Source organism: Myotis lucifugus, unplaced genomic scaffold, assembly GCF_000147115.1.
Source record: "Myotis lucifugus unplaced genomic scaffold, Myoluc2.0 scaffold_96, whole genome shotgun sequence".
Taxonomy (NCBI): domain Eukaryota; kingdom Metazoa; phylum Chordata; class Mammalia; order Chiroptera; family Vespertilionidae; genus Myotis; species Myotis lucifugus.
Genome location: NW_005871144.1, coordinates 327,596 through 351,915, shown reverse-complemented (window position 1 = coordinate 351,915; position 24,320 = coordinate 327,596). Strand labels below are relative to the sequence as shown.

General features: G+C 44.1%; 1 protein-coding gene and 1 pseudogene across 2 annotated transcripts in view; one reads left to right on the top strand and one right to left on the bottom strand.

The window, feature by feature from the left end:
- Nucleotides 1-24,320, bottom strand: part of ANKRD6 (ankyrin repeat domain 6) — a 157,658-nt gene that overhangs the window by 82,042 nt on the left and 51,296 nt on the right. The gene's annotated exons all lie outside the window — the stretch shown is intronic.
- LOC102432434 lies at nucleotides 22,364-23,152 on the top strand (annotated as a pseudogene).

The window sequence follows — 24,320 nt, the reverse complement described above, 5'->3', positions numbered from 1 at the left end:
AAGAAAAAATTACGCATTATCCTTAAATCTTGCTCTAGTTCATGGTAATAAAACAGTTTATACCACAAGTTATTTATTTATTTAAAAACATTTATCAAGAATTTAAAATATGGCCCTAGCCGGTCTGGCTCAGTGGATAAAGTGTCGGCCTGTGGACTGAAGGGTCCCGGGTTCAATTCCGGTCAGGGGTACGTGCCCGGTTGCGGGCTCGGTCCCCATTTGGGGGTGTGCAGGAGGCACCCAATCAATGATTCTCTCTCATCATTGATGTTTCTATCTCTCTCACTCTCTCCATTCCTCTCTGAAATCAATAAAAACATATTTAAAAAAAAGAATTTAAAATATGCCAGGCAATCCACTAAGTACTATTACCATCTGTAGGCCCAACACCCTCAAATTCGTATCTCTATTCCAAATCTCTCCTCCCAACTCCTGACTCATATACCCAACAGCCCACTCATCATTCCCACAGGGATGTCTCACAAGCTCCTCAACTCTACAAATCTGGGACCAAACTTACCTCTCTCCAGTGTTCCTGCAAGTCTAAAAATTTGGAGTCAATCTTGAAATCTCCCTTTTGCCATCCCCTCTACTGAATGCTGCAATGCATCATCACTGCATCCTGTTGATTTTGCTTCTAACATCTCTCCTCACATCCATCTCTGTTACCACACTCTAATCCCAACTAGCACTGTGTCTTGCCTGAGCTTTTGCAATAGATTCCTGATTAGCCAACTTGAATCTACTTTGGTTCCTCTACGTTTTCTTAGCAGTACAAAGTGAAACTCTCAATTTGTAAAGTAAAGCCAGTCTCACCATTATTTAAAACTTCAATAGCATTATGCTAAGTAAAATAAGTCAAATAAAGACAAATACAGTATGATTTCACTTATATGTGGAATCTAAAAAAAGCTGAACTCATAGAAATAAAAAGTAAATTTGCTGGTTATCGGGGGGCTGGGGTGAGGAAAATGGGGAGATATTGGTCAAAGAGCACAAACTTGCAGCTATAAAACAAATAAATTCTGGGGATATAATGTATAGCATAGTGACTATAATGAACAGCACTGTATTATATACCTGAAAGCTGTTTAAAGAGTAGCTCTTAGAGTCCAGAAATTAGCCCGAACCAATATGCTCAATTAATATTTGACAAAGGAGGCAAGAACACACAACGGAGCCAAGATAGTCTCTTCAATAAATGGTGTTGGGAAAATTGGACAGATATATGCAAGAAAATGAAACTAGACCACCAACTTACACCATACACAAGAATAAACTCAAAATGGATAAAGGACTTAAATGTACGACAGGAAACCATAAAAATTCTAGAAGAATCCAAAGGCAACAAAATCTCAGACATATGCCAAAGCAATTTCTTCACTGATACAGCTCCTAGGGCAGTTGAAACTAAAGAGAAAATGAACAAATGGGACTACATCAAAATAAAAAGCTTCTGCACAGCAAAAGAAACCATCAACAAAACAACAAGAAAACCCACCGCATGGGAGAACATATTTGCCAACGTCATATCTGATAAGGGCCTAATCTCCAAAATTTATAGGGAACTCATACAACTTAACAAAAAGAAGATAAACAATCCAATCAAAAAATGGGCAAAGGATCTAAATAGACACCTTTCAAAAGAGGACATTCAGAAAGCCAAGAAACATATGAAAACATGCTCAAAGTCACTAATCATCCGAGAGATGCAAATCAAAACAACAATGTGGTATCATCTCACACCTGTCAGAATGGCTATCATCAACAAATCAACAAACGACAAGTGCTGGAGAGGATGTGGAGAAAAAGGAACACCTGTGCACTGCTGGTGGGAATGCAGACTGGTGCAGCCACTATGGAAGACAGTATGGAGTTTCCTCAAAAAACTGGAAATGGAACTCCCATTTGACCCTGTGATCCCACTTCTAGGAATATATCCCAAGAAACCAGAAACACCAATCAGAAAGGATATGTGCACCCATATGTTCATAGCAGCACAATTCACCATAGCTAAGATCTGGAAACAGCCTAAGTGCCCATCAGTAGATGAATGGATTAGAAAACTGTGGTACATCTACACGATGGAATACTATGCTGCTGTAAAAAAGAAGGAACTCTTACCATTTGCAACAGCATGGATGGAACTGGAGAGCATTATGCTAAGTGAAACAAGCCAGTCAATGAAGGAAAAATACCACATGATCTCACTCATTCATGGATAATAAAGACCATTACAAACTTTTGAACAATAATAGATACAGAGGCAGAGCTGCCTCAAACTGATTGTCAAACTGCAGTGGGAAGGCCAGAGAGGGTTGGGGGGCAGAAGGGAGGGGAGTAAGAGATCAACCGAAGGACTTGTATGCATGCATATAAGCATAACTAATGGACATAAGACACTGGGGGTTAAGGGAGGGCAGGGGATTGTCAAGGGCGGGGGGGGGGGGAGAACACATATGTAATACCCTTTGTAATACTTATTATAATATTTTTTTAAAAAGAATAAAAAAAAAAAGAGTAGCTCTTAGCCCTAACCTGTTTGGCTCAGTGGATCGAGCATCGACTTGCAGACTGAAGGGTCCCAGGTTCAATTCCGGTCAAGGGCATGTACCTTGGTTTTGGGTACATCCCCAGTAGGGGGTGTGCAGGAGGCAGCTGATCAATGTTTCTCTCTCATGGATGTTTCTAACTCTCTATCCCCCTCTCCCTTCCTCTCTGTAAAAAATCAATAAAATATATATATATTTTTAAAAAGAGTATATCTTAGCCCTGGCTGGGTAGCTCAGTTGGCTAGAGCCTTGTCCTGATACGCCAAGGTTTTGGGGTCAATCTCCCATCAGGGCACATACAAGAATCACCAATGAATGCATAAATAAGTGGAACAACAAATCGATGCTTCTCTCTCTCTCTCTCTCTCTCTCTCAAAATCAATAAAGACATATCTTCGGGTGGGGATTAAAAAATAAATTAAATAAAGTAGCACACAAAGTTGAAAATAAAATTTGAAATGTAGATAATTCTTAAAAACCTGTAAAACATCCAAAACATCCACCAACAGCAGAAGGGAAAAATAAATTATGATATATTCATATTACATAGCAATGTAAATCAAGAAGCTATTATTACCCATAATTGCATGGATGAATCTCATCAACATCCTGCCCAGCAGAAGAAGCCAGACATAGAAAGAGCATACTGCAGGATTCTCCGTATATAAAACTCAGAAACAGGCAAAACGAATCTATCGTGTTGAAAGTCAGGAGAGCGGTTTGGGAAGTAGGCAGCCAGTGACTGGGAGGACCGTGAGGAAGTCTCCTGGCTGCTGGCAGCATTCCATTTCCTGACCTGGAGGTTAGTTGCATGAGTACATTCACTTTGTGAAAATTCATTGATCTGTATGTTTAACATTCATGCATTTTTGTTAGTTTAATTGAAAAAAATTTTTTTAAAGAACTCTAAATCTCAGGATCTGAACTTTCTGAGGAGGAACCACTCACTTTTCTAAGAAAAGAAAGGCAACAAGGATTATTATGACTCTTTCCAGAGTAGCTGAGAAATCTCCCCGGACCACTACCTTTGGTTAAGATTGATATTGACGTGCAAAGTGCTTCCCCAGCCACTTGCTAAGCTCAGCGACATTTCTGACAGGGCCGAGGAATTAGTTTCCATGCATCACTAATGCTGGTAAAGCAGTGGAAAGACCTCCTTCCAGGTAAAATCTGAGTGCCCACCAACAGAAACACAGATGCTGCTCCCTGAGCCCACTCTGCCCACAGCCCCGCACTCCAAACTGCACAGCCATTTCCTGGTAACAGATCAGAAATTCAGCAAACCAAAAACTGTATCTCTGCCCCCAAACTTAGGTGGAGACACTCACTGTTGTTACAAAAACAAAACAAACAAAACAAAAAAACAACAGGCGGCTTAGATTTGCCGCCTAGGAGTTCATGAGAGAGTGGAGATAGCAGGGTACAATGGCGGACATACCCACCTGACAGAGAAATGTTTAACATCGCCACCTTTGCTTTGCTCATCCTGAGACCCAGCCTCTCTACTGGACATGCTTAGAGTTTTGCAAGTATAGAAATGTACTGGTTTTTAAAAAATACTCCTGTGAGTTTATGTTGGGAGTAATAAGGATCAAAATGGGAGAGATTTGTTAGCTTTCTATAACAATACTGCATTGAGGTTTCAATGGCTCACATGAGCTTAGAATATGTCCCTGTAGCTGCTTTCAACTTGCAAGGACTAAAAGGACAGTCAGGGTAACCCTACAATCAGAACCATCCTGAAGACCAAGCCATGAGGCGGTGTGGTCTCTGCCGCTGTGACCACCTATCTCCTCTCCATGCGTTTCCTCTCACTTCCCTTACAGGGGATGACAAGCACAGAACTCAGTTACTTGTCACAAAGTCATCTAGCAAATCTTAGGGCAATTTAGAAAAAAAATGAGTTTGAATTTAGTTCTTTTGTTCCCTAGGGAATAACAGCAGGACCCCGTAACACCTCGGTGCATGCCTCTGGCTTCAGGTCTCATCTCTGGCCAGGTATCCGGAGAAGGGGGCCAGAAACAGTAGGTTTCTCTGGAGGGGAGGGAATCCACTATGGTCCTGAGAAAAGTGCGGATTTGGAGGAGTCTGAGGAGGAGGAGGAATCTGGGTGTGGTGGCCTGCAGCTACTCCTCCACTCCTCAGCTCTGCGAGGCCGTCTTCACATCTTCATAAAAAGCCCTGATATACAGGTTCCTGGATAAACAGGGGACAAAAATCGCCAGCAGGTTATTCTACTGCCCCCCTCATTCTCTATCCAGAGCAACGCTGAGTAACACCTGGCTCTCAACACCCTGCTCTCAGCCTCTGCTATTGGCAGCCTTTCACTCATCCAGCACCTACTATGTATCAGGCACTGTGCTAGGCACCAGAGTCACAGCACAGAACAAAGCAGACAGAGGTCCCTGCTTTCACAGAATTTCATTCCATGTGATTCTATGTATATAAAATGTTCAGAAAAGACAAATCTATATAGAAAGAAAGTAGATTAGTTGTTGCCTAGAGTTGCAGGGTTTGAAGAAAGACAGGAGTGACTGCTAATGGGTAAGGGGGGGTTCTTTTTAGAGTGATGAAAATATCCTAAAATTGATTGTAGTGATGGCTGCACAACTCTGTGAATATATTAACCACTGAATTGTATACTTTCAATAGGTGACCTGTATGATATGTGAATTATAACTCAATAAAGCTGTTGTATTAAAAAATGAACAAAACCTAGAACTTTCAACATCGAGCTCTATGCTATTTCCACATTACCAGACTGCCTTCTTCATATGAGAGAAAAAATGACACCCAATGAGGCTAAAACATAAATTACTTGGAGAGACCTTTAAGTGTCTAATTTATTTGCTAATGTATTAGGCCAGCAGAGATGACATCAGTCAGGATGACCTAGGTTACAAACAGACACAACACATCAGTGCCTGAACAACAGAAGCCTCACACTCAGGCTAGTCCACCTAGGGCTGGATGGGGCTCTGTCTGCTCTCAGGCTTGCCCAGGCTGACAGAGAAACCACCATCTGGAGCTTTGCCGGCCTCCGTGGCACAGGGAAAATGATCACAAGACCCAGCTCAGAAGTGACGCAACACACTTCTCACAACTACTTGGCCCAGTAGTCACATGGCCCCACAAACACAAGGAGGCCAGAATCACATGCCTGGAAAACAGAGAGCTTTGCACAAGCAGTAAATAGCACAGATGTTTGCGCAGGGCATCAGGGCATAGTGTGGTTAAGAACGTGATTGTGAAGCCAGCATGCTTGGCTTTAAATCCCAATGCCATCACTCACTAGCTAGACATCACCTGTCACCTTGGAGAAGTTAACGTGACCTCTTCATGCCTTGACTTCTCATCCATAAAATGGAGATAGCAATAGTATTTACCTCATAGATTTATAAGAGTTCTATCTGTAAGGAACTTAATAGTACCTGGCAAGTGGGAATACCATAAGTATTACATAACTTGTATTGTTTTGGGGGGAAAATTAAAGGCAATTTTAAAATTTTGCAATATAATTAATGGATGGGCACTGTGTGAAGTATCAGCATGACATCCAACACATACAAAGTGAGTACAACATATTTGGCAGCCTTTACTAACAGAGAACCAAGAGGCCCAGGCCCCGCCTGGCTTGGCCTCAAACCAGCTGCCCAGTTTCTTGGCTTTAGGTTTCTTTTTTATGTTTAAATGAGGGGTTGTCTGAGGTGATTTCCAAGGTCTCCAGAATGAAAAGCTTGGCATTCTTTGATTCATGGGTCACCGAGTTGGCCTGATAAGGTATTTTCATTGATTACTCTTTGTTCTTTGACTCTCCTTCAAATCAAGAGGGCACTAATACATCACCCACCTGAAAGCAAATCTCACCCAAATTCTCCCCCCTGGGCAGACCTACTAATCTGGAAAAGCACTCACTAGCTGCCCCCAGCCAACCAGGAGAAAGGCAGGTCCCTGGGTGACTTCAAAGGAAGCACCTCAACTTGCAGGGAGAATGAAGAGTGGTCAGCAATCTTCCCAGAGGGCAGGGAACCTCCTCTTACCCCTGGGTGGGGACTTTGAAACCCTCCACACACCGCTTCACACACCACTCAGAAGTGCCTCCTGTCTTGGCCTGCCCACCGATGTCCTGGTTGGGGACAGCACCTGTGTGATGGAGGGGCAGTAGCTATAATCGTCATGGTTTACGGGGAGCCACACAGTCCCAGAGACCTTTCTGTTGTCCAGTATGGGCTATTCTGGGGTCAGAAACAAAAATACAAATTTAAAAATTAAGATGTTCTGTAAGAGAGGGGAATAAAAGCTCTCAGTAGAACAAAGCTTTAATGAGTAGGGAGGCATTCGTAATATTTCAACCTCAGCTGAACACAATGAATGCATCAATAAAAATGCATGCGTGCCTGGGAAAATAATTCTCTTGGTGCTGCTGTTTTTCAAACGTTAATGACCACATCTAATGATTTGTCTTGGTAGCTGAGGCCCCTCCTTTTTAGGTGTCATTAAAGCCACCTTCACCTGAGTAATCAATCACCTTAAACCCTTTTTGCCCTTCTGTATGTGTCTCTGAGCATGCTCTCGTTCTGCTTTACACTCCACATGAATTTCTCTCTCTGCGCCGGTGCTATCACCACTCTTGGAGCTGTCATGCTCATGGGATCTATATAGGCTCCAGGCTAGTCCCACCTTCAGAATAAAGCCCTCCCTGAATTCCCCAGCCCTCTTTACCATTTCTGGATCACTTACTGTCAACAGCACCCATTTGAGACTGCCTTATGCTGTCTTTAAGGCTTAAGCCAAAAGCCATGTGGGTGAACCTTCCTGGAAGTGGACTGTCCAGCCCCAGTCAAGTCACAGATAACAGTAGCCCTGGCCAATGTCTTGGCTGCAACCTCATGAGAGACCCCGAGTCAGAACAACCCGATGAAGCCACTCCCAAACTCCCAACTCCCAGTAACTATGTAAGATAATATATGCTTACTGTTTTAAGTAAGGTGCTATGTTTGGGGTAATTTGTTATGCAGCAATAGCTGACTAACTTTCGGTGACAAAGTACCTATAACTATAGGTGATAAAGTTTAATAAAATGTTACTAGCAGGATTTAGGTGGTGGTCATATGGATGTTCACTGTAAAATTATTTCAACTTTGCTGTATGAAAATTTTCACAATCTAATGTTGGGGGTAAAGTATAGACCGCACAACATAAATGTGGCAGCCGGATCAGTCCGTGACACAGCTGCAGTCATGCTTCCTGACTAACAGAAGAGAATGATTTAAAAGGGTTCTCCCACAGGAAGGCTGGCTGAAGAGAGACTCTACAACTAGAAGGAAAGACAACGCAGAGGAGGCTCAGAGGAGGCGCAGTGTGGAAAATACAAAGGTACCGAGGTGCGCTCGAAAGCGGGCTGGTGGCTGAGGGCGCGGTTGTCATTTTCGGTCGGGAGTGAGTCTCAGACTCTGGGCTCCAGATCCGGGCGAGTCTCTAGGGACCCAGACTCAAACGGGAGAAGCGGGATTATCCGGCATCAGTTAGAACCTGAGGGCAGCTTTCTCTCCGAGGTTTGCAGCGGCTGCCGGGGTTCTGAGAAGCAGAGCCTCTGGGAACGGGACTGAGAGAGGCCATAACTGCTTCCTCCGCCCGCCCTGTTGAGCCCGCCCCGCCCAAGCCCTGCGCACAGCCATTTGCCGGATCGCCTCAGGCAAAGGCTAGATTAGCACCTCCCAGAGGACAGAAGTTTTCCACACACCTGATTCTCGCAGCCAGTCAGCCTGGTGGTCAAATCCCTCTAGTATTAACTACAACAATCTGGGCTTAACTAGAACAAGACTGCGCACAAAGACCACAAGGGGGTGCACCAAGAAGGCATAAAAAATGCGGAGACAAAAAAACATTACAGAAATGGAGGATATGGAGCTAAAAATCGCAATTTTGAGGGTTTGCAAAAAACTCGAGGAGAGCCTCACGAAAACTAATGAGACCCTTGATGCTACGATAAAGAAACTAGAAATTAAGCATACACGGACTGAAATAAAGAATATTATACCCAATAGCAGACCAGAGGAGCGCAAGAATCAAGTCAAAGATTTGAAATACGAAGAAGCAAAAAACACCCAACCGGAAAAGCAAAATGAAAAAAGAATCCAAAAATACGAAGATAGTGTAAGGAGCCTCTGGGACAGCTTCAAGCGCACTAATATCAGAATAATAGGGGTGCCAGAAGATGAGAGACAGCAAGATATTGAAAACCTATTTGAAGAAATAATGACAGAAAACTTCCCCCACCTGGTGAAAGAAATGGACTTACAGGTCCAAGAAGCGAAGAGAACCCCAAACAAAAGGAATCCAAAGAGGACCACACCAAGACACATCATCATTAAAATGCCAAGAGCAAAAGACAAAGAGAGAATCTTAAAAGCAGCAAGAGAAAGAGACTCAATTACCTACAAGGGAATACCCATACGACTGTCAGCTGATTTCTCAACAGAAACTTTGCAGGCCAGAAGGGAATGGCAAGAAATATTCAAAGTACTGAATACCAAGAACCTACAACCAAGATTACTTTATCCAGCAAAGCTATTATTCAGAATTGAAGGTCAGATAAAGAGCTTCACAGATAAGGAAAAGCTAAAGGACTTCATCACCACTAAACCAGTATTATACGAAATGCTGAAAGGTTTCCTTTAAGAAGAGGAAGAAGAAAAAGGTAAAGATACAAATTGTGAACAACAAACATGCATCTATCAACAAGTGAATCTAAGAATCAAGTGAATAAATAATCTGATGTACAGAATGAACTGGTGATTACAATGAATCAGGGACATAGAAGGGGAATGGACTGACTATTCTTGGGCGGGGGGGGAGAATGGGAGATGCGGGAAGAGAATGGACAAAAATCGTGCACCTATGGATGAGGACAGTGGGTGGGGAGTGAGGGCGGAGGGTGGGGCGGGAACTGGGAGAAGGGGAGTTATGGGAAAAAAAGAGGAACAAATGTAATCAGAACAATAAAGATTTAATTAAAATAAATAAATAAATAAATAAATAAATAAATAAAAGGGTTCTCAAGGAATACAGGTTTTGGGGGGAAGCAGATGTCTTTAGAATGGTCTTTACTCTCTATATATTTTAAAGTATGGTTTTGTGTGTATCAAGTGGTAGTAGATGTATATGTGCTATTTTATTTGTTTTTTTATTCCAACCTCCAATTTTCAAAAATGCATTGATCTGCCAATTTCAGTTTTATCAGCCAGGGTACTTCTCAGGAACCCCGATTACTGTTCTATCAAAAGTAATTTATTTCTTCACCCATTTGTCCTACTCTGCGCTTTGCTCTCTGTTCGTTCTGATTTAGTTCCCAAACTCATTAGGCTAGCTGAATTCTCCGCTGCTTTGTCAGGTAATGGTTAGAGAAAGTTGATTAACTTTTTAAAAGCATGTGCAACACAAAGCTGCAAGAAACGGATACTTCTGCGCTCCAGAGAACTCGGACTGGTCAGACCAGTGTCGATGCCAGTTCGTGTTTTCCTTAATATTTACCCGGACCTCACACCCTCTCCTGCATATTTTTATAGTGACAATAGGCTGCTAAAATTGCTTTTCATATCAAATGTTGGTAATGTATTTTTAGATGAGTGATGTAATTAGCCTAGTCTTTTCACGTAATGACATGAACCATATAAACATTTTGTGGTAAACAGAAATCCAGACTCATTATTTTCTCCAAACATAAATAAACTGAAATCTGCCTGCCAGTGATACTTTATAGACATCAGAGAGGATCATCACAGTGTGATTATTAGGGCTCCTCTATTACAAAGTACACAGGTTTGTTCTGAAGATAAGCTTGGAAAATACTGTTGGATTCAGTGTTTAACGTAAGAGTTCAATGTTGTGTGTGGTATCTTCTCAACACTGGCCAACACCAACATACCCGGAGGGAAAGGGCCCCCCACAGTATGCACCACAAACTAGCAAGATGTGAGGGGACTGGCTTATCTAACCTCACCTCATCCGCCCAGTTGGAGGACAGGAAAATAAAAACAACGTTTTGCAGACCCCACCCCTGCAGCTATGGATGCAGATGGGATCCAACTAGAGGCACCTGTGCAAAATCAGACAGCTGGCAGTGAAGCAGAGGCCGTGGCTGGCAGGCAGCTGTGTGAATGGGAGGTTTTTCCAGTCACGTTCTAGGACAGTGATGGCGAACCTTTTGAGCTCAGTGTGTCAGCATTTTGAAAAAACCCTAACTTAACTCTGGTGCCGTGTCACATATAGAAATTTTTTGATATTTGCAATCATAGTACAACAAAGACTTATATTTTTGATATTTATTTTATATATTTAAATGCCATTTAACAAAGAAAAATCAACCAAAAAAAATGAGTTCACGTGTCACCTCTGACACGCATGTCATAGGTTCGCCATCACTGTTCTAGGACCATACTCTTGGGCGCTGGAAGGAATGCTGGTGGCAGCCTCCTCTCAATTCCGGGTTCCTGATCCCACAGCCTCGCTAATGTCCTCTGAGTCGGGAGCCCCCTGATGGGCCAGTTCTGCACTGTCCCAGGGATCGCTCCAAGGCTCAACCTCTGCCTCCTAGGGGCTCCAGACTTTCCAGTGAGTCTGTAAGCACTCAGTCCCCGTCTCTTCTTGCTTAAAATAACCTAGACTGGTTTCTGTTTCCTGCACTCAACCCTTATTCACAACAGAAATCCTGTATCTTTTGAAAATACTAAAAAGTACAAATGGAGTTATTCCCTCCTAAGTTCACTCTCCAAACACTCAGTCTCCCAACACTTCAGGATGGGTGGCAAGTACTGAAATGTCCACGTCAGGCACATGGGGAAGGACAGCACACATCCCTGGAGAAACAAATGCAAAGACCTGGCAAGGAAACGGAGAACTAGCTAGCGTAGTGCCAGGGTCCAAATTAGGCTGCAGAGAAGGGAAGAAAGGAAGAGAAAAACCGAAGCCCAATTAAGTAGATGTGATTCATCAGCCACAAAGCCCGCCTGAGGACACTGTGCCTTAGGGAACCCAGGCTCACACTGTAGAAGGTGGGGCTAAGAAGAGGTGTGAACGCAGCAGTTCTTTTTATGTGTGCGATTTGACTGAGCACTTCCAGGCCCTGCTTGCACAGGGATTTAGCATTTCAGTTAAAGGGAAAGTCAGGAAGCAATGTATTTGGTCCAAAGCCAGCATTTCTAATTTCCATTCCCAACACTGCTGCTGCTGACTGGATGGACAAATCCTGACCTTTTCCCCGTACGTCCTGACTGTCCTACAAAATATCAAGCTTCTCAACAACAATAGTAGCAGCTACTTTTTCTTGAGGACCTACTATGTGCCAGCACTCTACATGCTTCTCATGTAACCTGAGAACCACAGCATCCGGTGAACAGTATTAAACTGATGCAGAATCCCACCACTTGCCCTCTTTGTGGCACTCCCATGTCGTCCAAGCCTCCATCCTGTCTCACCTGAACCCACATAGCCTCTTGCCTGATATTTCTGTTCCTGCTCTTCCCCTCCCCCCACTGACTATTCATCACAACTGTCAAGGTGATCCTGTTAATAAACCTTAAGTGACAATCATGTCACTCTTTTAGTCAAACCCACCTCCCACCCCTACCCCGAGCATGGCTTCTCATATTTCCCAGAATAGAAGCCCAAGGATTGGTACAATGGTCTGTAAAGTCCTCTGGGATCTGCTCCTCCTTTCCTCTCCCATCACCTCTCCTCTTAGTCCCCTGGTCCTCTCTGCTCCAGCCACACTGGCCTCCTCGCTGCTCTTCCAACACACCAGACACAACCCTGCCTCAGGACTTTTGCACTGTCGTCCTCTACACAGAATATTCTTCTTCACCCAGATATCTAAATGGCCCTCTCCCTTAGCCCCTGCAGGTGTTTGCACAAATGCTACCATATCAGTGAATGCCTCCTCTGACGACCTTATTTAAAACTGCAGTCTTAGCACTTAACACTATATATATATATTCATTTCTTTTGTTTACTGTGATTTTCCCTCCTCTAGCTCCATGAGGGTAGCACTTGTTGTGTTCAAGGCTGTAATTGTCACACAGTCCGCACTGAATAAACACCTATTGAATTTAAAGAAGACGTGAAGAAGCTAAGGGATTAGGCATTTGCCCACATCTATACTGGTAGCAAAGAGCAGTTCTGAGGCCTCCTCATCCCTTCTGAGTCAGAAGCCCGTCCAGGGCACCCTAAACCCCCGCCCCCTTCCAATCCCAGGGGCTGTTAGAGATGCTGCAGGCATGAGGTTTGAACTGACATGAGTCTAATGGCTTTCTGTCCTCTTCTCTACCCAGGAGAGGTGCTCACCTTAGACGCCCTGGGCCCAATCAACACTGCTCCCTAACCGGGCAGAGAAGCAGTGGGAGTCCACTTTCTGAAGACTTCCCTTGTCCTTCTTCCAATCCTTCCCTGAGAGCCCAGTAGCCAAGAAGCCCACTGTCCACCTACTGATCTAACCCAAAAAGCTGGGCACAGCCCTCCGGACTCTGCAGGTACAGCCAGTCACTAACCTCGAGGAGATGGCTTCTGCAAATTACCTCCCATCAGGCAGAAAGGAGGACAGGGTCTGAACCAAGCACTGTGCGCCTGCCGGATGGACGTGAGGGGGAGGGCTCCTGCCGCACAGGGGTCTGGGAGGGAGGGAGGTTACAGTCAGGGCTGCACAGAAATAGGAACTATAGCAACCTCCCTACCGGCACCCCTCGCCTTGCCGAGTGAAATGTCTTTGAGTAGGAGGACCATTACCTAGAGATTGGCAGTCTTTCCTGTTTCACCCTATTTTGAGATCTCTGTGGTTTTTAAATTAAGTGAATTAATATAAGTAAAGACTTAGAATAGTACCTGCCACTTGTAAATCTACATTTATATGGCTATTATTATAATGGGATTTAATTGCTATATTTCCCCCACAACAGCCAAAAGCTGAAAAAGGTTTTTCCAGGTAAGGAATATAAAGATCAATTTTGCTTTAAAAGCTGACTTTTAAAATATTTATCAGCCCAGACTATTCTAAAAAATCAGTAAGACTAGGCTGTAAGCTTGGTAGACAAGGATCTGGACTTACTTCTTTTCATATCTTTACTGAGATGTTGAAATGATTATTCTGCAGGATAATTAGGTAGGTAATTTTTATTATGGTTATGTTAATTATGGGAATGTTATATTATTTAAAATAAAAACATAGCCTTGGACAGTGGGGCTCAGTTGGTTGAGTATCACCCTATGCACTGAAAGGTCGCCGCCAGTTCAATTCCCAGTCAGGGCACATACCCAGGTTGCAGGTTTGATCCCTGGTTGGGGTGCATGCAGGAGGCAACAATCAATGTTTCTCTCTCACATCAGTGTTTCTCTCTCTCCCTCTCCCTTCCTCCCTCTCTAAAATCAATAAAAACATATATATGAAACAAACAAAAATGTTTAAAAGTAAACGGGCAGCGTAAATCCCTAATCGGACTACAATCATAACTTCTGTTGTTGTAAAGAACTGTAGCAGACCTCATGAGAGAGTCACAACCATCTGATAAACAGTGAAAGAAGTGGAATAAAAAAGAAATTTTAGGGCAAATGTAATTTAATGTTACAAGAATGCAGGACCTAGATGACTGCTGAGTACAGTGGCTACTAATGAGAACTTTCCGTGGAAACCACAGAAACAATCCAGCAAACCAGGCCCATTAAAAGAAGAGAAATCCTGTGGGTCAGCGATAGGATGGGGCATAATGTTATCTGCACGCTCAACTCATGGCTTCCTTTGTTTTTTTGGAGATGACTTCCTTCAGCTGAAGACCCATCACCACCAAAGACACCAGCACCACAAAGCTTTTTCAGTGAGAAGGGAATGAAGAAGCACCTTAGTTACAGCACTAAATATGCAAAGCACCTCCGCCCACTCACTCCAGGGTGAGAAAGGTTATTTTCAAGCATCTCCAAATGGATGTGGCCCCAAAGGCCCTCCCCAAGTTACTGAGATAAATACTTTGCTTTAATGCAAAGATTCTGCAGATACACAGTTGACAGGCATTTTATGTTTTGTTGCCTTCCAGAGAGATGCCTGTGGGTTAGTGAGGAGGGTGTAAATGCCTTGCTCTGAATACGGGAGCATTCTCTTGGCTGGGGTCCTGCTGAGCTCTTAAAGGAGTGTGCGTCTAAAGAATGTTGTAGTTAGCTTTAGAAGTTCCCAGCAACCCGACACTGGCGTGTGGGGTGTGGTGTGCAGTGTTTTCCAACAAGACATTTCCCTTTTGAACGCAAATGTGATGGAACCCCACTGACTGGAGCTTAAGCTGTGGAGGGAAGAAGACACAGAAAGGTCTTGCTGAAAAAAAGTATTTGTTTTTATAAGCATGGGTTCCTTAAAGGGCAAACACTGGAAATACTTAGAAACAAGTCTGGTGCTTCTACTAGAGAAAACGATTAGACAAGCCTAAGTCTTGATTTTGTAGGTAGGATTTACGTACTGTGTAAAGAGAAGTCAACCTCGATAAGAAGCATTCGGATGATGATGTGCTTTGCAATCATGATATGTGTGTGGGGGGCCGGGGGGAAAGCTATTCCTAAGAACTGGCCTCAACTGCAAGCGCCATCTTAGTGCACATTCCCACCAACATTGATGTCTCTTAGATACGGTAAGAGCTGTGCTTTTCTGGGCTGGAAAAATTATGACTAAGCTGGGTCAGTGTCCTCTTCTGGCTTTGCTAAGTGCATCCCTATTATCTGTATTACTTATTCATCCCACTGCCTTGGCCTGAAGTAAATTCAGCAGGACCTAATAAATTAAAATACAACAGGAATCAACAGAAACCTAAACTATGACCCCACAGTCTATTATGAATGTTCAAAGCCACTAAAAGCACCACTGCTCTAATGAGAACAATAATAACTTGGGTACAGCCATCTGCCAGTGCCAAAGGGCTTTTCATCCCGGATCCCCTTTAGTCTCCCCTTGGGACCTGGGACCTGGTTGTTACGCTATCACCCCTATTCCCGGTGAGAACACAGAAATGCAGAGGCTCACAGAAGACGTACCTGGTGACAGAGCCAGGTCCTTTCCAATGCCAGTCCTTCTTGATGTTCAATGCATTTTTTCCTTATTAAAACAGTATCTCATGGTATTGCATTTTTCTAACCATGGTATATCCCATTTCCACTATTTGGTGCCAGGAGCTGCAGGGTAGCATTTCTATCTTGGATACAGCAGGGCAAACAGCCCCTGACCCCTGGCCTTGGGGTCTCGCGCTGTGTAAGGGGAAGAAAAACAAGAGCGTGGCACCTGGCTGTCTCCAGGGAGGCAGGGGTGGGATCTCTAGGGCTCAGCCCCTGGGCTGCTCCTCAGGGGACCAGAAGCTGGCCAGTGACAGGGGCCTCTGCTTCCAGCCTCTGGAATTTAAGGAAAGTCTGTTCATTGTCGCCTGAAAAACAGACAGTAGCATTTAAATTTCAAAATTCCCGAGGGCACATCCCTGAAAGAGAAAGTGGGAAAGAGACAGATTTCCTGGGTCTGGTCCCAGATAGCACGGCATCTGCCTACCTGTCAGAGTTTACACACTGACTTCAGTTAGTGTCCTGCAGGCTCATTATAAACAGGATTCTGGCTGGTGATTTATTCTGCCCTCTGACAGTCCTTACTCCAAGACAACCACACCTTCTACATATCCCAGATGACCCCACACTCCTTCATACACAATATTCTATTCTGTTATTCAACTATTATCTTCCCAAATGAAACTGCTAAGTTAAAAAAAAAAGCCTACTAACCCCTCTTTTTAGTGTTCCTGAAACCTATCAAACAACATTTTAGTGCACATACCCAGATTTCAGATTCGATTCCTCGTTGGGGCACGTGAGGGAGGCAACCAATCAATGTTTCTCACATCCATGTTTCTCTCTCTCCCTCCATCCCTCTTCCTTCCTCTCACTCTAAAATCAATAAAAAACTGCCCTAGCTGGTTTGGTTCAGTAGATAGAGCATCAGCCCGCGGACTAAAGGGTCCCGGGTTCAATTCCGGTCAAGGGCACATGCCCGGGTTGTGGGCTCAATCCTCAGTGGGGGGCATGCTGAAGGCAGCCAATCAATGATTCTCTCTCATCATTGATGTTTCTATCTCTCTCTCCCTCTCCCTTCCTCTCTGAAATTAATAAAAATATATTTAAAAATAAATAAAATCAATAAAAAACAAAAAACATTTGTGACTCATGGGAAGAGGTCAAAATATCAACAATAACAGGAGTTTGGAAGAAGCTGATTCCAACTCTCCTGGATGACTTTGAGGGGCTCAGGACTTCAACAAAGGAAGTAACTGCAGATGTGGTGGAAACAGTAAGAGACCTAGAATTAGAAGTGGAGCCTGAAGATGTGACCAAATAGCTGCAATCTCATGATAAAACTTTAACGGACGAGGAGTTGCTCCTTATGGATGAACAAAGAAAGTGGTTTCTTAAGATGAAATCGACTCTTGGTGAAGAGACTGTGAAGATTGTTGAGATGACAACAAAAATTTAAAATATCACATAAATGTAGTTGAAAAAGGACTGACTCCAGTTTTGAAAGAAGTTCTACTGCGGGTAAAATGCTATCAAACAGCGTCACATGCTACAGAGAAATCGTTCATGAAAGGAAGAGTCAATCGATGTCGCGAACTTCACTGTTGTCATATTTTAAGAAACTGCCACAGCCACCACCCTGGTCAGTGAGCAGCCACCTATCCAGGCAAGACCCTCCACCAGCAAAATGATGATAATTTGCTGAAGGCTTAGATCAGTGATGGCCAACCTTTTGAGCTCAGTGTGTCAGCATTTTGAAAAACCCTAACTTAACTCTGGTGCCGTGTCACATATAGAAATTTTTTGATATTTGCAACCATAGTAAAACAAAGATTTATATTTTTGATATTTATTTTATATATTTAAATGCCATTTAACAAAGAAAAATCAACCAAAAAAATGAGTTCGCGTGTCACCTCTGACACGCATGTCATAGGTTCGCCATCACTGGCTTAGATGATTATAATTTTTTAGCAATAAAGTATTTTAAAGTAAGGTATATTCACTTTTTTAGACATAATGCTATTACACACTTAATAGACTACAGTGTAGTGTAAACATAACTTTTATGTACACTGGAAAATCACAAAAATAGTGTAATTTGCTTTACTGTGATATTTGTTTTATTGTGGTGGTCTGGGACCAACTGAACCCGCAGTGTCTCCGAGGTATGTCTCCCCTGGAAAATACTGAGAGCAAGGCCTCTCATTCCCTGAAGCACCAACAGGAGCTACTCAGAGGGCTGTTGAGCTGATTCCATTTATTTACTACCTGTCTGGGGCGGGACAGAGGCCAGCATCTACTTTCTCAGAAGTGAGTCCGGCAACAGATCTGGACCTGGCTCAGACCTGGTCAATCTGGGGTTTGAGGCAGACCTCTCCTTCCTTGCTACGGAAGAGATTCCCCCACATCTCTTTCCACAGATACCTAAAGTTGGGCCAGCTTTGCCCCCACCCAACCCCACCTCCAGCCACAGGGTTCATGCCAAATTGGGTCCTTGGAATGGCCATGGGGCTTCTTATCAGTTGCCAAATGTTTCCAGTCTGGGTCCAAAACCAGCCATCAACTTCCTCTTCCCACACAGTGATTTATCTAAAATTCTCTCTGACGTTGCAATGAGTTTCCTAACTTGGGCCCGCATGGGCGTTTTATTTTCCCTGTAGAATGAATCCAAACAATAACGTTCAGGCAGAGCCAGGTGCTGCTTTGTAATGGGAGATTGGGGACCACAGTGACCTGTAGTCCGGCCCTCTAACGAAGGTGGCATGTCTACACTACTAGGCGGTCTGGAGAGGCTAGAGAGAGTGCCGGCAGGAGAGAAGAGAGTCCAGCATGGAGCCACTTTCCAATTAGGCAGGTGCTGCACGGAGTCCCAAAGTTCCCCCACCAGCACAGGCGTGGTTGCTCATGACCTGAGTTTGCTTTCATGGTCTTTCTTAGTCTAAAAAACACTGCGTAGGGGATTGTGACAAAGACCTTCTCCTTGACCAAATGTACCTTGGCCCCAAGTTTTAGTAAGAATCCAGCCAGGTCAATTCAGAGAGAATATTCTCACCCTGATATCTGATTACCTTCAAACTCTGATCAAATTCCTTATCCCTCCCCATTCCTTATATGATATCTGATCACCCTGGCCCGCCTTCAAGAAGAATCCTGTTAATTTAGCTAGAATACCCCCTACCCTTAGTAATTTTTCATCCCTCCCCAACCCCTCTCCTCCCTTTTCCTTGGCTATAAATCCCCACTTGTTCTTGTTGTATTCAGAGTTGAGCCTGGTCTCTCTCCCCTATTGCATTAGTCTTGACACCTACCACAATAGTCCTGAATAAAGTCTTCCTTACCATTGTAACCAGTGTCAATAATTTTTTCTTTAATAATGGTAGTGATTTAAATGGTGGCCCCCAAAATGTTATGTCCATGTCCTAATACCTGGAATCTGTATTATTTTATATGGTGAAAGAGTAGATATTACTTCATTGGGCCCAAATGCAGTCACATGAATCCTCATAAGAGAGGAAGTTTTGGGACACACACAGAGAGACACAGAAAAGGAAACAGCAATATGGAGACAAATGCAAAGTCTGGAGTGATGTGGCCTCAAGACAACAGATCCCTGCAACACCCAGAAGCTGCAGGAGCCAAGGAACCAACAGACTCTCCCCTTGGGCTTTGGAGGGAGCTCGACTAGCCAACCCCTTGAGTTTGTGCTTCTGGTCTCCAGAACTGTGAGAGAAGGAATTCCTATTGTTTTACGCCATCCAGCTTATGGTCGTTTGTTCAACAGTCACAGGAAAGTAACACAGGGATAGAGGTACGTCGTAGCCTGTTCAGGCTGCTGTAACAAAATACCACAGACTGGGTGGCTAATGAACAACAGAAATGTATTCCTCACAGTTCTGCAGCCAAGGTCAAAGCAGCAGAGCAGAAGGCTGGTGTTGGAGAGCCTGCTTCCTGGTTCATAGATGGGCCTTTTCACTGGGTCCTCAGCCAGTAGAAGGGACAAGAGAGTCTTTATAGAAGTGCAGTAACCCCACTCATGAGGTCTCCACCCTCATGATCCAATCACTTCCCAAAGGCCCCACCTTCACCACCACACACTGGGCATTAGGCTTCAACATACGAATTTGGGGGGAACACAAACATTCAAACCATAGAAAAGTGAGACGTGGGTACTGTAACCAGTCAAAGGGTTAAGGAGCCATATATTCAAACCTTATTGACATTTGACAATAAGCTTGAATTATTTTTATAATAAAAACTAACCATTAAAAATCATAAAACATGCCTTGGCCAGTGTGGAGCATTGTCCCCGTGCACCGAAGGGGTCACAGGTTCAATTCCCAGTCAGGGCAGATATGGGAGGCAACTGATGGATGTTTCTCTGTCCCTCTCCCTTCTTCTGCCTCTAAACAAACAAACAAACAAACAAACAAATAAAATAAAAATCATAAAACATGAGTATACCTGAGATTTAGGGGGTGGGGAGAGTGAAGATACAAGAAGATATCAATGGAGGTTAGAAAGACAGCTGAATAGACCCAAGACCTTGAGCTGCTATTCTCAACCCAAAGAAATAAAAATTTAATTAGGTCTCAAAATGTACTCACTCCTAAATCCTATCTCATTATAGAAAATAAAAAGGTATCCAATGTCCAGTTCTCCCAGAAGAAAGCGTGTGATGCGGAGAGGGTCTGTTCTAGAATAGGAACTCATGGATCTCTGAAAGCAGCACCGGACTAGTTTTGTGTTTCTTTATCTGGTTTAAAGATGTTTATTACATGTCACAGAAATTATTTTACATTAAATGATCATTTCAAGGACATAAAATCCCATGAAAATAAATCCTTTTAGGAAAATTCAGTGAGAAAGACAAGTTCAAAAACAAGATGTAGCGAGTGACTAATGCCACCTTTCCAGGGGGGCAACAATCAAGAACATTGACCACCCCAATAATTTTTTTTAAAAAAGAACATTTACAATCTTCATATATCCACACAAGAGCGTAGCCACCTGAGCAACCAACAAACCTCATCCTGTATTACTTGCCTGGTCACCAGTGTTAAGAGACACTACCTAAGAGGCAGTACAGTGAACTAACAAATGATCCTTTATAAACAAAGCATTACTCAAACCACCACAAAGGCAAGGAGTCAGACACAAGCTTTCTAGCCCTATCTCCTGTGACTCCCTTTCACTAAATCTGAGCTCCAGCCGCACCGCTAGCTTCTCTCTTCTCAAACAGGGCTTGGCCTCCAGTCCCTGCCCTCTCTCCAGAAAAGGCCCTCCCTTCAGAAGTTCCTGACTATCGAAATCCAGGCTGCATTAGTCTGCTAGGGCTGCCATAACAAATTACTCAGAAAGTTGGTGGCTTAAAACAAAAATGTCTTCTCTCACAGTTCAGGAGGCTAGAAGTCCAAAACCAAGGGGTTGGCAGGGCCGAGCTCCCTCTGGAAGCTCCTGTGGAAAATCCTGTCCTTGCCGTTCGGTGGCTACAGCGTTCCTCGACATGTGGCTGCCTCACCCCAACTCTGCCTCCCTGGACACCTGGCCTCTTTGTTCCGTCTGTGTCACATCTCTCCCTGACTCACTCTTTTTTTAAAATATGTTTTTATTGACTTTAGAGAGAGAGGGAGCGAGAGACAGAAACACCAACCAGCTGCCTCCTGCATGCCCTACTGGGGATCAAGCCTGAAACCTAGGCATGTGCCCTGACCAGGAATCGAACCAGTGACTTCTTGGTTCATGGGTCAATGCTCAACCACTGAGCCACACCAGCCAGGCACCCCTGCCTCACTCTTAAAGGACACTTGCCATTAGATTTAGGGCTCACCCAGATAATCCAGAATCATCTCATCTCAAAATCTCACTTAACCACATCAGCAAAGACCCTTCTTCCAAATAAGGGCAAATTCATAGGTTCCAGGGATGAGGACACAGACGTATCTTTTTTTTTTGGGGGGGGGGTGCGGGGGAGCTGCTATTCAATCCACTACACAGGCCAACCTGAGATAACAGCATTCACCAGAAGCCTTCCTGGTCTTGTTTCCTAAACTTCAGAGGATGGCTTTCTGTCCTCTCACAGACACCCTGTAACTACTCCGCAGCTATGCTGGTGCAGCAGTATCCAGTCAGCCCAGTGTTTTCCAAAGTGGGGTCTCCCAGAGCGAGCGCTCACCAGGGTAAGGAGGAGGAACCATAGCTCCTCATCACGGCAGCCACCACACTGTCACCGTGACTGTCTGTGCCTGAATCCCTACAGCATCTCGGAGGGCAGAGTCCATGTTTCACTCACCTTTGTACCTCCAACCGCAGAACTTACAAACAGTAAGTGCTTAATTGACAACTGATATTTGGCAAAGAAAAGAATGAATATATCTGTATCACTGAAATGTACTGTGTATGTTGCTACTCATTAGGAAGAATCGCACACCTGCATACTGTACAATGCTTGATAGGGAAGATCAATATTTACAGGGTTCTCACCCAGTCAACCAACAGTCTCTATCAGTAACTTATAAACAGTAAGTGCTGATTTAATGACCACAGGAAAACACTTATCCAGGTGATCGCTAAGGTCTTTTTCAGCTTTAAATTCTATGATCACCAATAACTGACAAAACAAACTGGCATGCAAGGGAATGCAGTGAGCTGACCAATCAGAAAGCTAAGGTTCCTTTCTCGCTCCTCAGCCACCTTGGCGGCTGCTCACATTGCCATCCCACATCTAAGGCAGGAAGATGGTGGCCGCAAAGAAGATGAAAAAGTCTCTCGAGTCCATCAATTCTAGGCTCCAACTTGCTATGGAAAGTGGAAAGTACATGCTGGGGTACAAGCCGACTCTGAAGATGATCAGACAAGGCACAGTGAAGCTGGTCACCCTTGCCAGCACCTGCCCAGCCTTGAGCAAATCTGAAAGAGTACTACGCCGTGTTGGCCAAGTCCCGTGCCCATCACTACAATGGCTATAAGATCACTACAGTGGCAGCGTGTGGAACATACTACAGAGTATGCACACTGGCTATCATTGAGCCAGGGGGTTCTGATGTTAGAAGCATGCCAGACAGACGGGTGAAAAGTAAATCATGCACAATTTTTCTTTAATAAAACTGGCCAGTTTTAAACTTGGTTTAAACACAAAACAAAATAAAACAAAACAAAGCTAAGATTGAGGGAAAATGGCTAAATAAATGCAAGGTGCTTGCAAGGCATTAAGCAAAATACAATGTGAACCGTGGATAGCGTGCTTTAGTCGTGTTGTCTGCACGGAACATATTTGTTAAACAAAACACAAACCCAACGGACAATGCAGGCCTCATAACCCCTGAGTAGGCCAAACGATCCTAAGAGTTCTGGTCTCCTTTGGTGGATGTCAGTTCCCTCATCTCTAGCCCTACTCAAGTCCACCCCAAGCCACCAGGTTCTTCATAAAATTCTCATTAAAATGTTTAAAGAGCTCAATAATTTCAAGTAGCTTTCGAATTACCATTAGACACAAACTTACTCCATTCCTGTTCACAGACCTGTAGGCTCCCTATGCCCCCTCCTGCACCCCCATCCCTTGTTCTCTCTCAGTGGCTGTCTAAATCCCCATTAAATGTTATCTGATACACTCCTAAGGTATTCTCTTTCCTAAGGATATTTTTATATTGATCTGGAATTCTGGGAGACCAAAAAACTAAAAAGATTTAAAACAATGGACTTCTAATAATAAAATTTTAGACACAGGGAAATGAGTAGACGTTTTAAAGAAAATCTTTCCTGGATCCCTTCAGAATACACCGACTGGGGAGCCAGCTTTCTACCTTCTTGAAAGTGAGCCAGTGCTGGCTACAGATATATCAATCCATGGGCAGCTGGCATCCTTAATAATGAACAACTTCCTTCTCTTCTGTCAAGAGCAGAGACAAAGACATGATTCAGGGGCCCTCAAAGTGAATTATCGCCTTTGTTTAAAACTCCCCTCTCGGGCAGAGCTGTCAGCTGCAGCAGCCAGTCCAGGGAAGGATGAAAATTAAAGCAAAGCTGTTGAAGTGCCCAGGCAGCCAACACAAGGGACTCTGCCTCCACTTTGTGCCCAGCCCCACGGAACTGAGACCGCTCCAGAGCGATGTCTGCGCAAGGACAGCCTGCCCTGGACCCGGCACCAGGAGGAAGGCAACATGCTTCTCCAGTGAAAAAGGACGCAAGTCCCTGCCAAGGTTACCATCAGTTCACACCCAACAACAAACCACCCTGGAACACAATTATAAACTGCAGGTCAGGCCCATTTGCAGGTCATGAAATAAGTTAGTGGGTCACAAGCAACATTACAAAGAATGAAATAGAAAATGTCAAAATACACTGCATGTATTTTGGGAAACACTTGTTTCACTTGTGTGCGTGTGTTTATATTTGTACTAGAGGCCCGGTGCATGAAATCGTGCAGGGGGGGGGGGGGCGTCCGCAGCCTGGCCTGCACCCTCTTGTAATCCGGGACACTGGCTCCTAACCACTCACCTGCCTACCTGCCTGATTGCCCCTAACCACTCTGCCAGCCTGCCTGATCACCCCTAACCACTCTGCTTGCCTGCCTGATTGCCCCTCACCACTCGCCTGCCTGCCTGATTGCCCCTAACCACTCTGCCTGATCGCCCCTAACCACTCTGGTTGCCTGCCTGATCACCCCTAACCACTCGCCTGCCTGCCTGATTGCCC